The sequence below is a fragment of the Choloepus didactylus genome, chromosome 1 (genome assembly GCF_015220235.1).
Source record: "Choloepus didactylus isolate mChoDid1 chromosome 1, mChoDid1.pri, whole genome shotgun sequence".
NCBI classification, from domain to species: domain Eukaryota; kingdom Metazoa; phylum Chordata; class Mammalia; order Pilosa; family Megalonychidae; genus Choloepus; species Choloepus didactylus.
The window spans coordinates 249623293-249637428 of NC_051307.1; the positions used below are offsets into that span (position 1 = coordinate 249623293).

General features: G+C 40.5%; 1 protein-coding gene and 1 pseudogene across 2 annotated transcripts in view; one reads left to right on the forward strand and one right to left on the reverse strand.

Moving 5' to 3' along the window:
* Positions 1–5319: 5319 nt before the first annotated feature.
* The window catches only part of ALDH1L1 (aldehyde dehydrogenase 1 family member L1), a 64624-nt gene continuing 55807 nt past the window's right edge, over positions 5320–14136 (forward strand). The window contains exon 1 of one of the 2 annotated variants that reach the window (XR_005211723.1): positions 5320–5476. The gene's annotated coding sequence lies outside the window, so the exon portion shown is untranslated. The remainder of the gene's footprint in view (positions 5477–14136) is intronic. The other variant, XM_037803545.1, reaches the window with a different exon arrangement.
* Positions 11434–12069, reverse strand: LOC119527221 (annotated as a pseudogene).

Here is a 14136-nt window from a genome sequence, read left to right on the forward strand (position 1 = left end):
ATAATACACTAATTATAATAAGTAAATTAATGGAGTTAAAATCTAGAATATAGATTACCAGAGTAGAGAATGGGGAGTGGATGCTTAATATATGCAGAATTTTTAACTAGGCTGACTTTAAATATTTGGAAATGGATAAGGTAAGGATAGCACATTATGGTGAGTGCAATTAACAACAATGAATTATGTGTGTGTGACTGTAGTTGAATGGGGAAGTTTAGAGTTGCACATATCATTAGAAGGAAAGCTAGAGGATAAAACATGGGACAGTATAACACAGTGAACCCTGTGGTGGATGATGACTGTGATTAATAGTATAAATATAAAACTGTTCTTTCATGAACTAGAACAAATATACATCACTATTAAAAGGAGTGGTGTATAGAGTGGTATCTGGGGGAAATGCATCTATTGAAAACTATGGACTATAGTTAACAGATTTTAATATTCTTCATCAACAGTAACAAATGTACCACACCAATGCTAAGGGTCAATTATAGGGGGGATAAGGGGTATGGAATTTTTTTTTGTTTGTTTTTTTGTAATAAAAATAGTCTCAATTTGATTGTGGTGATCGATGCACAACTATGTGATGATACTGTGAACCACTGACTGTATAATTTGGATGGATTTTATGGTGTGTGACTATATCTCAATAAAACTGCTAAAAAAGAGAAGCAAATCAAGTATATAAATTATGTTCTCCCTATTAATTAACATAATCCTAGTAAAAATGTAAAAGAAACAGAGAAAAATCTTCTGCTATATACTATGGAAAGTTAATTCTCAAATATTTTGTTTTTAGGAATAGCTTCATTTAAACAACGGTCATAAAAGAATTAGTGCCTAGGTTGTAAGTTCTTGTAGCATTCACATTTGTTCCTAGCCTTTAGATATTACTTCTAAATTTTAAGGTGCTATGTTCTTTATGTGGAACCTGGTAGCTCAATGAAACTTCAAGGGTCTATTGACACCTGAGATTCAGAATTGGAGTTCTCTAGCTCTAGAGGCACTTAAGGAGCTGCGTTAACTCTAGAAGACAACTCCTTGCATCTAGTATTGAAAAAGATGAAGAAGGGATCTGACTTCTGTTGGTAATGTGAGTGGGTCTGACCTAGTTAAGACTAAGGTTAATGAGAATACAGAGTAGAGGATGATATAGCCTATATTTTGGGAGTTTAATTTATGTGGGAAACCAAAGGAGGAAAAAGTTATTTTATCCAAAAATTAAGTTATCTGTAGCACACTATCTGATTTAACCGATCTCATCAGTTTATTTAAATAACCTAACTCAGTTTATTCAACATAAATCCTAAGATAGGGAATGAGATCTTCGTATTCTGTACAAGTTAATGTAATACCCTGTGTGCCAGTTTGGATGTGTTGTGTCCCCCAAAATGCCATTATCCTTGATATAATCTTGTGTGAGCAGACCTATCAGTATTAATTAGATTATAATTCTTTGAGTGTTTCCATGGAGATGTGACCCACCCAACTGTAGGTGCTAACTCTGATGAGATAATTTCCATGGAGGCCTGGCCCCACCCATTCAGTGTGGGCCTTGATTACTGGAGCAGTATATAAGCTCAGACAGAAGAAGCAAGCTTGCTACAGCCCAGAGGGACACTTTGAAGAATGCACAGAAGCTGAGAGAGTAGCTGCAGATGAGAGACAGTTTGAAGACAGCCGTTGAAAGCAGACTCTTGCTCCAGAGAAGCTAAAGAGAGGACAAATATCCCAAGTGCAACTAAGAGTGACATTTTTGAGGAACTGCAGTCTAGAAAGGAACATCCTGGGAGAAAGCCATTTTGAAACCAGAACTTTGGAGCAGACGCCAGCCATGTGCCTTCCCAGCTAACAGGTTTTCCAGACACCACTGGCCATCCTCCAGTGAAGGTACCTGATTGCTGATGACTTACCTTGGACACTTTATGGACTTAAAATTGTAACTGTGTAACCAAATATACCCCCTTTTATAAAAGCCAATCCATTTCTGATGCTTTGCATTCCAGCAGCATTAGCAAACTAGAACACCCTGAGACTTTTCAAAATGTTTTAAGCATAAAATGAAAAGAAATGTTCAGAAGATCCCCTGAGAGACTCTGAAAGGAATGCATGGAACTATTAATATTTCCCTCCTGGGATATTCCTGCTCTTCTCTCAAACCATAAAAGCTCCTAATTTACTGAAACTTTCAAGCTCTAAATCTAAGATCCTCTCCTGTTGGAAAACATCAATTATCCCCATCTAAACTTATAACACAGAAACTTGTGAAAATAAACTTGAATATATGAGCCTTGCCTCATAAAAAAACATGCTAATAAGCCAAGCCCTAGATCTTAAGACTTGCACATATAAAACTTATTTTTGTATGGACAAAACTAAGCCTAATTATAATGCCTAAGTGTCACCCCTGAAAACCTCTTTGTTTCCCAGACATGGCCGCTCAAAGCCAAACTCTGCAAATAAACTCACTTCTTTCCCCCCTACATGGGGCATGACTCCCAGGGAGCCTCCCTGGCACCAAGGAATCAATATTGAATGGTACAGCAATGCTTTTGGAGAAAGGTCTTGAACAATATGGGGAAATATTAAATAAAATAGAATGTCTATGGCTAAGAGATTCAAAATGGAGTTGGGAGGTCAATCTAGAGGTTACTCTTAGGCAGGTCTCAGATATCACAAATAGCCGCAGTATTCAAAGCCTCAAGTAAAAATTCTCCTGAAAGCCCTGGGAACATCCAGACAGTGATAAAATCATAATTTCATTCTATATTATAAATAAGACTAATGACATTATTGTTAATATAAGCATACTCATCTTTGAAACTTATCTCTATCTCTTATCCCAACCTTGCCATAACAGAATTACCGAATAAGCTCTAATGCTCCAGCCAACCTGAAGTTAAGGAATATGTACAACTAAAATTTAAGAAGTACCAATTCCCCAACCCCTAGGGTTGATGCTCCTTTTCAGCATGAAGAAGTTAGAGCAGTCATCGCCCAGATGTTGCCTAAGATTGAGGAATGGACAAACAAAAGGGAGGAATTGTAACTGAGAGTTAAGAGTTTACAAATGAATATATTTACTGAATCATTATATAGATACCATTTCACCATCTTGTATATTGTAGAATAGCCAAAAGCAAATGCCTGAAACTACTGATACTCACTGAACTATAACCCAGATGCCTTGATCTTTGATAAGGATGCTTATCAAAGATTATGTATAACTATATAATCTTTACTTTGTGACTATAAGGATTTATGATAACTTGTGCTTGTTCCTACTTGTACCCTCTTATCTTGTTTTACAACACTGAAATCTTCTGATCTCATAGACAGCCCCTTAATGTTTGTTAATGAAGGAACTTGAGTCAACCCAGAACTAATCCCCCCAATTCCTAGGCTATCTTACTAGACAAAGGTAGTCTTAACCAAAATTGGCCAGCCTGACATGTACAGTAGTTTAAATCTTAAGCTATAGGTGACCTATACATTATAATACTAAATATCTTGCCCATCATCATGTTAAGGCCACTATCTTCTTAAATATGTTCTGTGATTAGGCATGTAACCAATCTGTGCATGCTCAATAATTAGACTATCTCTATCTTTGTCATCTTGAGCCACTGTACTTATTATCCTAAACCTGCCTGTCTTTGAATACTATGAAACTTTAAGAGTTACCGCTGTTCAGGGAGACAGATTTAAGGCTCATAGGACTTCTGTTCTCATTGCTTTGCACTTTGCAATAAAACTCTTTCTCCCTTTGAAACCTTGGTGTCACAGATTTGGCTGTTATGCCCATCAGGCAGAGAACCCCTGTGTTTATTGGCATCAGTGCCAGGCAACCTGTCTTCCTGCTCCTAGGACATTTATCTTTGGGGGATGAGGAAGTGGAGGTTAGGGTCTCTGACCTGGAGGCAACAGCACCTGCCATGCTTTCCATCCACTGATTCATCCTTTAATGTGACAAGCCCATATTGAAAACTTACCCACACTTACCATGGCCCCTGGTATGTAGGCATGTATTAAGTCATTCAACAATATTTATTTAGCATCTACAATGTGCCATAAGTGTCTTAGGCATTGGAGACCCAAACCTGAGAACATCTTAGAAGTGTCTGCCCTCAAGGAACTTACAGTCTAGCAGAAGAGACAGATAATAAACAAATAAACAGATGAGAAAATATCAGATATATAAATGCCATGAAAAAAATAAAACAGGGTGATGTGATAGGGAGTGAACAAGGGACTTCTTTAGATTGTGTGACCAGGGACAGCTTGTCTAAGGCTCTGTATTAGACATTTGATATTTAATATCTAATTTATGAGCCATGATGTGGATGGTGAGTGGAGGCAGGCCTCTGTAGAATCTGAGAGAAGAGTGTTCCAGGCAGGGGGATTTTCTGGAGGCTAGAACAAGCTTGACATATTCAAGGAACTGAAAAAAAGGCCAGTGTGGCTGGAGCTCAGGATAGAGAGTCTCAAAGGAAGTAAGGCTTGAAACGGTATATAGACATCCAGGAGCAGACGGGGCAGGCATGGCCTTCCAAGCAAGTGGAACCACCCAGTCAAAGGTTACTAGTCAGGAAACAAAGGGCAGAGTTATCCTCTGCATTCATTTTTCATGACTTTCATTAGTCCAGAGGGAGATAAGTGACCCTTCCTGGGTTCAGCATTTTTTGGGTTGGGAGCCAGGGGAGGGGGTCGGCAACTTCTGAACTTCATGGAAAGAAAAATGGAGAAAGGAATGCCTCAGAGGAAAACCAGGGGCTATGGAGACGTGGGATGGACACTGGATGCACCAAAACCTCAATATCCACCTGGACACCCACAGTTACTGTTTCTTTAAGAGTCTATCCCTTTCTAAAGTGACTGGAAGTTCCTGGGGATCAGCAAATGCCTAGTGTCTAGGTACGTGGTAGGTGCTTAGCACAATTATTCATGAGTCAGTGAGTGAATGAATGAATGAATGAAATAACCCAGCTTGGTGAGGGTTCGGTCTTAACAACTGAGCCTTGTCAACTACTCACAACTACACGCACAGTTGGGCACTTGGGTCTATACTGTCTTCTCGCCCTAAATTGCAGCGAGCGCAGCCCGGGCGAGGCAGCCCTTGTCACTCTAATTTACAGACGAGAAAGCAGACCCAGAGAGAGTGAGCTACTTGCCCGACCAAGGTCACACTGCAAGTTTGTGCTCCCCTTGGTCTTGATGGAGACTTTACGCCCGCCCCCGCCGATCCTCCTCCTCCTGACCTTCGCCGGCCCCGCCCCGCGCCCTGGGCCAGAGCGCAGCCAGCCTCCAGACTTGGCCACGGCTCGGGACTGGTGTGGAAGTGACTCCACCTCCCCCTCCGCCCAGTGGCCCGGCGGGATTTAGTCTGTTCCGGGAACCCGAGGCTCACAGAGGTCCAGAAAGCTGCGCTCCCCTCCCGGCCACAGCGTTTTGCGCCTCCGTCCCGCCGCTGGTGAGTCTTTGCGGTTGCGAGCTGCCCGCAGCTCTCCTGGGAAGGAAGGACTTTCCCGGGTCGCAGCTTTCGGAGCCCCCGCCCTAGGGTTCAGCAGCGAGAGGGCAAGGGTCCCGCTGGGCCCATGAGCCTCGCTGCGCGGTCGCGGGACGCTCGGTCTCAGCCTCCGGGTCTGGGGGTGTCAGGGTCCTGGGTTGTCTTTGGAGCAGCCAAGCACCAGACTGGCCAGAGGCTCTCAGGGTTAAAGGAGCACCGACGCGGGCGCTGGGCACGGAAAGCCTTCGGGCTGCGTTCCAGGCGCTGTACCAGGCGCTTTCCAAGAGCACATACCTGCCTCCCCGTGGGTGTAGGTATTAACTGCGCGGTTTACAGAAGAGCCAACAGGCTGGGAGACAGAACGGGACAAGCGGAAAGTCACGGGGATGGCCAGTGGCGGAGGGACATACGGTTCCCTGGCCGTCTGTCCTTTCCTGACAAGCCCCTGGCCTCAACCTCAGGACCGGGGAAGGTCTCTCTGATTGGCCAAATCTGGGGGCCTGGCACGAGGGCCTCCTGTGATTGGAAAAGTGGGTCGTTCCGGAGACTCCGTTGTACCGGGCGCGCGTCCCAGCTCTCCTGCCCACGTGGTCCGTCACGCACTGGACCTGGGAAGCGGCCCTCCCTTGGAGCCCTGCCAGACCCTGTCCCCCACAACGGCGTTCCTGGGGTCATGCTACTCAGGGTACGTCTCCCGGCCCCCGTATCTCCACAAGGGTCTAGGAGAGGCAGGTCCTGCAGGTGCAGGCAGAGACCAAATTCCACAAGTATTTTTAGACTGGGGGTTAGGAGGCCTGGTCTCTGGTGTCCTACTCCTGTTTCAGCCTTATTCCCCCACTTGTCTGTGAGTTCAAAACCCAGGAGAAGGAAAAGCCTTGGAAAGAAAACCAGGTGTCTGCTGGAAAGGCAGGGTCTCTAATCTGACCCCCACCCCAGCATTGGAGCTACATTCCCGCTGCTGTTCCTGCTCAAGGTGGGGGTGGGAGGGGGGTTGGGGATGGGGTGGGATTGAGGGTCAGGGCCTGAGGAGCAAGGCCTGAGCTGGGGGTTTGGGCAGGAGGCCTTTACAGCAGCCGCATGGCCTCTCCCCAGTACCCTCTGGGGGCAAGGAAACTAAATGGTGCTAACTCGGGGAGCTGCCTCTCCAGTTCACCTGGGCTTCTGTAGGCTCTTCTCCCCTTCCCCCTCCCTCCCTTCCCTCCCTAGCACCTGCGGCTGTTTCTGAAGCTAAAAACCAAGATCTGCTTGGGCTGCTCCTACAGCTTCAGTGCAGCTCAGTTTTCCCCTGAACTGAGACCACAGCTGCAGGGGTGACTACCCTACCTTCTCCCTGCAGCCAAAGGAAGTTTTTTGTACCCTTTTATTTTGTCCAGGATTAATACATGTTCATTATAGGAAAAAAAAAAAATAAAAAAGAACATTCTAGTAAAATAATTGTAGTCATCAACAACAACAACAAAACCCAAAAAAACAAAAACCTCTACCCAACGATAATCTTTTATTTATTTATTTAACATTTTGATGTAAATCCTTCCAGGTTTTTACATTGCAAATACATTTACATGTGCATGCACCCTTAATTATAATGGTTTATTAGTTGTTGAGGCATTTTCACTTATATATTCCTGGGCCAGAGAGAGGGAGAATGCTGCTATTTCTAAGGGCTGCCCTGCTTATGTAACTGTATGCACCATAATTTTTATTTGCTTGTCCGAACGTTATAACTTAGAAGTGAGATTGCTGAGCTGGAAGAAATGAACTCTTTTTAAGGATTTTGATTTTTATTGCCAACAGCCCTCCAGAGAGCTTGTTCCAATTTATTGTCCCATCAGAGGTATAGGCGAATGTCCATTTTCCTATAACCTAACCAACACTGGATATTTACATTGTTTTAAATATCTGTCAATTTTATAGGAGAAAAATAGTCCCTTGTTTTATTTTGCATTTCTTTGATTATTTGTGATTTGAACTTTTTTTTTTCATCTACTGGCTATAAGTATTTTTTCTTTCAGCAAATTGCCACAGAGACATGTGAGATCTTCATGTATGAAAACGTATCACACACTTCACTTTATATTTCTCCTTTGGTGTCGAGCTTATAAAGCTCAATATTTACCAGTATTTTCTAATACTTTATAATGTTTTCTTTCTTATGTTTGATTTTTTAGTTTGGAAAATATTACTTTTATTTTCATTTTAATTAATATTTTAACATTTTTTTAAATTGCAGTTAGACAAAAATGAAATTTTTCTTCATATAGTTTTTTTTTCTGTTTGCATTTTTTATTCCGTTTTATTGAGATATAGTCACATACCATACAATCATCCATGGTGTACAATCAGCTGTTCACAGTACCATCATATAGTTGTGCATTCATCATCTCAATCTATTTTTGAACATTTTCCTTACACCAGAAAGAATCAGAATCAGAACAAAAAAAGTAAAAAAGAACACCCAAATCATCACCCCCCCACCCTATTTTTCATTTAGTTTTTGTCCCCATTTTTCTGTTCATCCATCCGTACACTGGATAAGGGGAGTGTGATCCACAAGGTTTTCACAATCATACTGTCACCCCTTGTAATCTACATTGTTATACAATCGTCTTCAGGAGTCAAGGCTACTGGGTTGGAGTTTGGTAGTTTCAGGTATTTACTTCTAGCTATTCCAGTACATTAAAACCTAAGAAGTGTTATCTATATAGTATGTAAGAATGTCCACCAGAGTGACCTCTCGACTCCATTTGAAATCTCTCAGCCACTGAAGCTTTATTTTGTTTCATTTTGCATCCCCCTTTTTGGTCAAGAAGATGTTCTCAATCCCATGATGCTGGGTCAGAATTCATCCTGGGGAGTCATATCCTGCATTGCCAGGGAGATTTTCACCCATGTAGAGGGGAGGGCAATGCGTTCACCTGCTGAGTTGGCTTAGCTAGAAGAGAGGGCCACATCTGAGCAACAAACAGGCACTTAGGCAAATTATAAGCAGGTTTAGCCTCTCCTTTGCAGTAGAAGCCTCATAGGGGCAAGCCCCAAGACAGAGGGCTCAGCATACCAAGCCGTCAGTCCCTAATGTTTGTGAGAACATCAGCAGCAATCCGGGTGAGGAAGTCCATCACCGTCGCATCCTCTCCCAGCTCCTCAGGGGGGTTCTGAATATACATTTTTACTTTCCACCCAAATTACTTTGCGATGTGTTGCTATTTCACTCTAACGTATACAGACCTGCCATATCTCACTTCCTATTCAAAGTTCCATGTAACTGTAGTGTTTGAACAAACTGACTGTAGAAGTTATATTGTTTAGAAAATATAGATCCTACACCAAATAAACATCTCTTCCCTTGGTCTTACATGGAAGTTGAAGTTTTAACACACCGTCAGTTTCAACGCTTACCGTTTGGCCCGATTTGCCCTAGTCTTAACCAGATATGCTTCATTCATCTCTGTAATTGAAGTCTGGGCTCTTTTTCAGCCTTTTTTTTTTTAACAGCTGCTGTATGCATTAATACAGACATTCATATCTGCTGAGCCCTAGCTCTGAGTTTCAGGTGTCACACAGATACCCAATATTCTAGAGACCAATCAGATTGTACACAAAGGGATCAGCATCTCCGAGTTTGGAGACAGCCATTACAATTCAGGACTAGATTTGACCACTGTAAGAGTTTACAATCTAGGGACCATTACAGTAATCATTTCTCTGTTAGGCTGTGCTCTAAGGTTCAGTTCTGAGTTACACATTGTAGTTAGTCCATATTGGTGAGGCATTATAGTGTTTGCTTTTGTTTCTGGCGTACTTCACTCAAAATGCTGTCTACAGGATCCATTCACCTCTTCGGGTGTCTCACAGCTTCACGCCTTCTGGTAGTTGCTCAATATTCCACTGTATGCACACACCACAGTTCACCATTCTGTTCCTCAGTCAGTGTACCCTTAGGCCACCTCCACCCACTGCAAATCATGCATACTGTCTCCATAAACACCAGTGTGTAAATGTCCATTCATGTCCCTGCTCTCAAATCCTCCAAGTACATACCCCATAATGAGGTTGCAGGACCTTATAGCCCCCACATACTTAGCTTCTTGTGGAACCACCACAGTGACCTCCAGAAAGGCTACGCCATTCTGCCTCCTCATCAACAGTAAATAAGTACATCCCTCTTCATGTTTTCTCCAGCACTTTTACCTCTATTTATATTTTTTCCTACAATTTTATAGAGATGTATTCACATAACATACAGTTATCCACAGTGTACAACCAGTTGTTCATGGTATCATCATATAGTTGTACATTTATCACCACAGTCAGCACTTGAGCATATTGATTACTATGAAAATAGTTTTTTTGGTGAATAATAAAAAAGATAATAAAAATAAGATGTCATACAATACAATATAAGGACAGAAAACAACACCACTACCAAGAATCCCATATCCCTCCCTTATATCTCCCTCTCATACACATTTAACTTTGGTATATTGCTTCATATAGTTTTAACAGTCACAAGTACTTTTAAAATCTATGAACTGGTTAATGGACAATCTTTTAATAATCTGGTAATATTAAACTTCAAAGTTTAGCAAAATTTGCTTCACAAATTAACTCTTTTAGAATGATAGGAAATAGGCACAACTTTGAATCTATGTTTAGACAGATGTCCTTTTCCCATCCTCAAAATAAAAGCTTTAAAAAATGCAGTATAAAAATTTTAGATATGAAGGCACTGCATAACTTTGCATCATATGGCTAATGTCTTGCTTAGCAGCAAGAGTAAAATATTCTGCTTAATTTAATGGAGCATAAGAAATTTTTTGAGGAGGAACCTAGTTATCACCAAAGGAAAAGAACCTTTTGAGCCATCTAGTTAAAGGATTCCTCTCCAAGACTGCTTTAAAAATTTACCTGGAAAAGCTATCTAGAGTATATCCACCACGAATGTGCCTAATCTTATTCTGCATGAGTGTCAAGGGGTGTGGAGAAGAGTACTGTAGGTGTGAAAAAAAATACATATTTCCAAAAAAGTAACTTATCTATCATGTTAAAGCTAAATATACTTTTCCAGATCCACTGTTTTTATATAAATGTGAACAACAACAAATGATATATCAACACAATTTTTCAAAAAGTTAAGTTCATAGTATTTTTGTAAATTTAGTGAACAGATCTGAGCCATTATAATCTCCTATTCTTAAACTTAGGGTGTTGTATTTGTTTTTGACATGTTGAATTCACTGGGCAATAATAATCTATGATTCAGTGAATGCTCTCCTGTCATAAGCTTTGTTATAAAAACAAAAACCATAGCCAGTGGACCTTACAAGCAATTATCCACATTTGTTATCATCTTAAAGGCCAAACCAAAAACCATCCGACATTACATGAACTGCAATAGTAGCCACAGACATTTCAGGGTAGCCTGGAAAATCAGATCCTGAAGTTCTTGGTAGCATGTAGTTGATTTCAGATGTTCCCTTTCAAGGATGTAAGAAGAAAGAATGGAAATTTACCCCTTAAAGTAAACTGCACTGTATATTTTCACAGGAAGAAACATTTTAGTTAAAGTGAACTTTGTTCTTTCCAGACCAGTAAAACAGTGGCCTATAAGAAGCTAAGACATTTCTACAACCTGGTCTAATGATGCATAGTTTTCTTTATAAGTATTTTAATTACATTATAGAGGAGAAGAAAATAATACGTATACTTTAATCTGATTAGTTTTAGAACAAATAAAATAACACATCAGAGAAAAAAATTACTTGAAAATAGTTGTATTTATATTCCACAGTTTGCTCAAATACTGGTTTTCTTGCAAATTTCTACAGGATGTTTTTAAAACAAATTCTTCACATTGTGTCTTGACTATGTACTTACAGAATTTCAGGGAAATAGTTCCATGTGTTTTTATAGCTTAATTTGTACTAATGGGATGGCAGATGGTCACATGCAGTCCATTGGGATTCTAACATGAAATTTAGTGAGTTTTTTGATGTGGACCATCCCTTTGTTGCTGAAGGCAATGCATCTGTTGAAAGAAGTGACTGTAAATTTGGACTACTGATCTCTGCATCTTCCGGTTTTTCAGTCTTATCTTCCCAATCAGTGTGGAATCTTGTGACCTTTGGATTAGATGCCAAAATATTCCTTTGAAGCTTAGAAAAGTCTGGTTTTACTGGTGCATTTTCTCTTAATTCTGCCTCAGTATATTCATTATTTACACAAAAGCCAACTCTAATAAATTCTTGACGTCCATAGATAGGTGCATGTAATTAGCACAGCTGTTATGTCTACTGCAACTGCATCTGAAATGAGTCCTGGATTAGGTGCATCAGCCTGAAATACAAACATATGCCTTCCTGCAGGAGCAGGACCCACTAAAACAGAGTCTAAAACTTCGTCTATTCTTCAATTTCTGCAGAGCCCACATACATAATTTTACATTCCAAATCTTCAGACAGGTCCTCGATGCACACGAAGGTGATCTCGAACTGGAAGAGGTTGTAGAGAGGAGAAGGGTTATCCAGCACCACTACATCGTTCATCTGAACCTTTGCCATATTTTGAAAAACACACAAACGATGGGAACGCGGGCTTCTTGCGGCACGATGAGGTTCAGCACGTGCCCGCTCCAGAGAGCGCAGACCCCCGCCCTGGCACGGCCCGATGTCGTGCAGCGGCCGACTTGAGAAACATTTTTTTCCCCCTTTTTATTTACACGGGAGCACTCCACAGTGGTTTTTTTAAACTTTTTTTAATTTTTTATTTAAAAATTTTTTATAATTCCATTTGTTTGAAAATAACCAGAATAGGTAAATCCATAGAGATAGAAAGCAGATTGGTGGTATTGGGGGGGGGAGGTGGTGGGGGGAAACCGGGTATAACTGCATAATGGGTACAGGGTTTTGGAGTGATTAAATGTTTTGGAACTAGGTAGAGGTAGTGGTTGCAGAACATTGTGAATGTGCTAAATGCCATTGTTCACTTTAAAATGGTCAGTTTTATGTTATGTGATTTCACCTCAATAAAGACTAAATAAATAAAATGAAAGAAAAGAATTGTTTAGGAATTGAGAAAGAATAGAATTGCTTATGAATTGAGAAGTTCTTTACTCAATTCCTTTCTTCTCTGTTGCCCTGTGGATTATATTTATTAACTAAAGATGTTAAGCACATTGCTAAGGAATGGAAAGCTACAAGATGGAATATGTACTTCATTGAAGTGGTTGCATAGAAACCAGTCAAGTTTGTGTAAATCTTTAAGGACTCAAATGGAAAGTATACTTAAATTTAAAGGTCAGACCCATAAAATATAGCTTGAATTGAAATGACTGAAAGGGTTTTACAGGATTATAAGACTTAGGTCTGAAAGAAGTTAATCAAAGGCATAGTCTGATAAGTCCCTTATAATTATGATTTTGAAATGAACACTTCAAATTATGCTATAGCACATGAACTGATCAGAAAAAAATATAAGAATAGGGAGTTTTTAGGACCACTGAGGCACAGAACCCAGAAAAAAACCCAAGCCAGAGATGGATATGGTGCTAAGCTATCAGGTACAAACAGAGGTCCAGGAAGACTTAGCTCAGAGATAAAACAGGAAAAAACCCTTGTTCTTTTTGCCTTCAATGGCTAAGATTGGAGCTGGAGAGCGAACATGCAGCACAGCAATCAGACACCAGCACTTTAATCCATAAACCCTCAATGTGCCAAATAATCCCGGCTGCCCTAGCCCTGACAAAAGGAAAGAGATGAGACTTTTAAAGGGGCACGTTGGAACCTCTGGTGTGAAAATGTCAAGGTAAAGATCCCTTTCCTTCCTAAGAATCGCTCATATGCAAAAGGATTGTTAGAAATGGAAACATAGACTCCATCCTCCAAGACAGTAGGAGCATTTGAAATCCCAAACTACAAATTGTATGCCAGGGGCTGCTAAAACTAATGGTCACTGAGCAGTGAGGGGGGAAGGAGAAAGGTGGAATTGCCTGCAGCTTACAGCTCAGAAAAAAGTGAGAAAAAGCACATTCCTCTCTGGTGACGGGTACAAAACAAGAACAGAGTGCTTAGTTCTATTCTGGTTTTGAGGAGAAGTAGAGGAGATGGACCTGCTTGAGAAAGCCTACAGAAAAACTACGTTTTCAGGAAGCAGTCTGTTAGTGACGCAGGAGGAAAAAGGAAAGCATGATTTACCATAACTGATTTCAGAGGAGATAGAAAATGTAAAAAGATCAATTTTGATAGAAGAAATAGAGACTCTGATAGTGCTGCCTTCCAAAAAGGCACCAGGCCAGATAGTTTCACTGGGGAATTCTACCAAACCCTTCAAGTCAATTAATTCTGTTATTTAAACTGTTCTAAAAGAAGAGAGAAAAAAAGAGAAGTTCCCATAATCCTTTTTTAATGATTTTTTTAAAATTTATATATTTTTTATTGAGATTGTTCACACACCATACAACTATTCAAAGATCCAAAGTGTACAATCAGTTGCCCATGATGCCATCATACAACTGTGCATCCATCACCACAATTAATTTTTTTTTCAATTTTTAGAACATTTTCATTACTTCAGAAAAGAAATACAGACAGAAAAAAAAAAAAAAAAGAAACTCAAATCCTCCCATACCC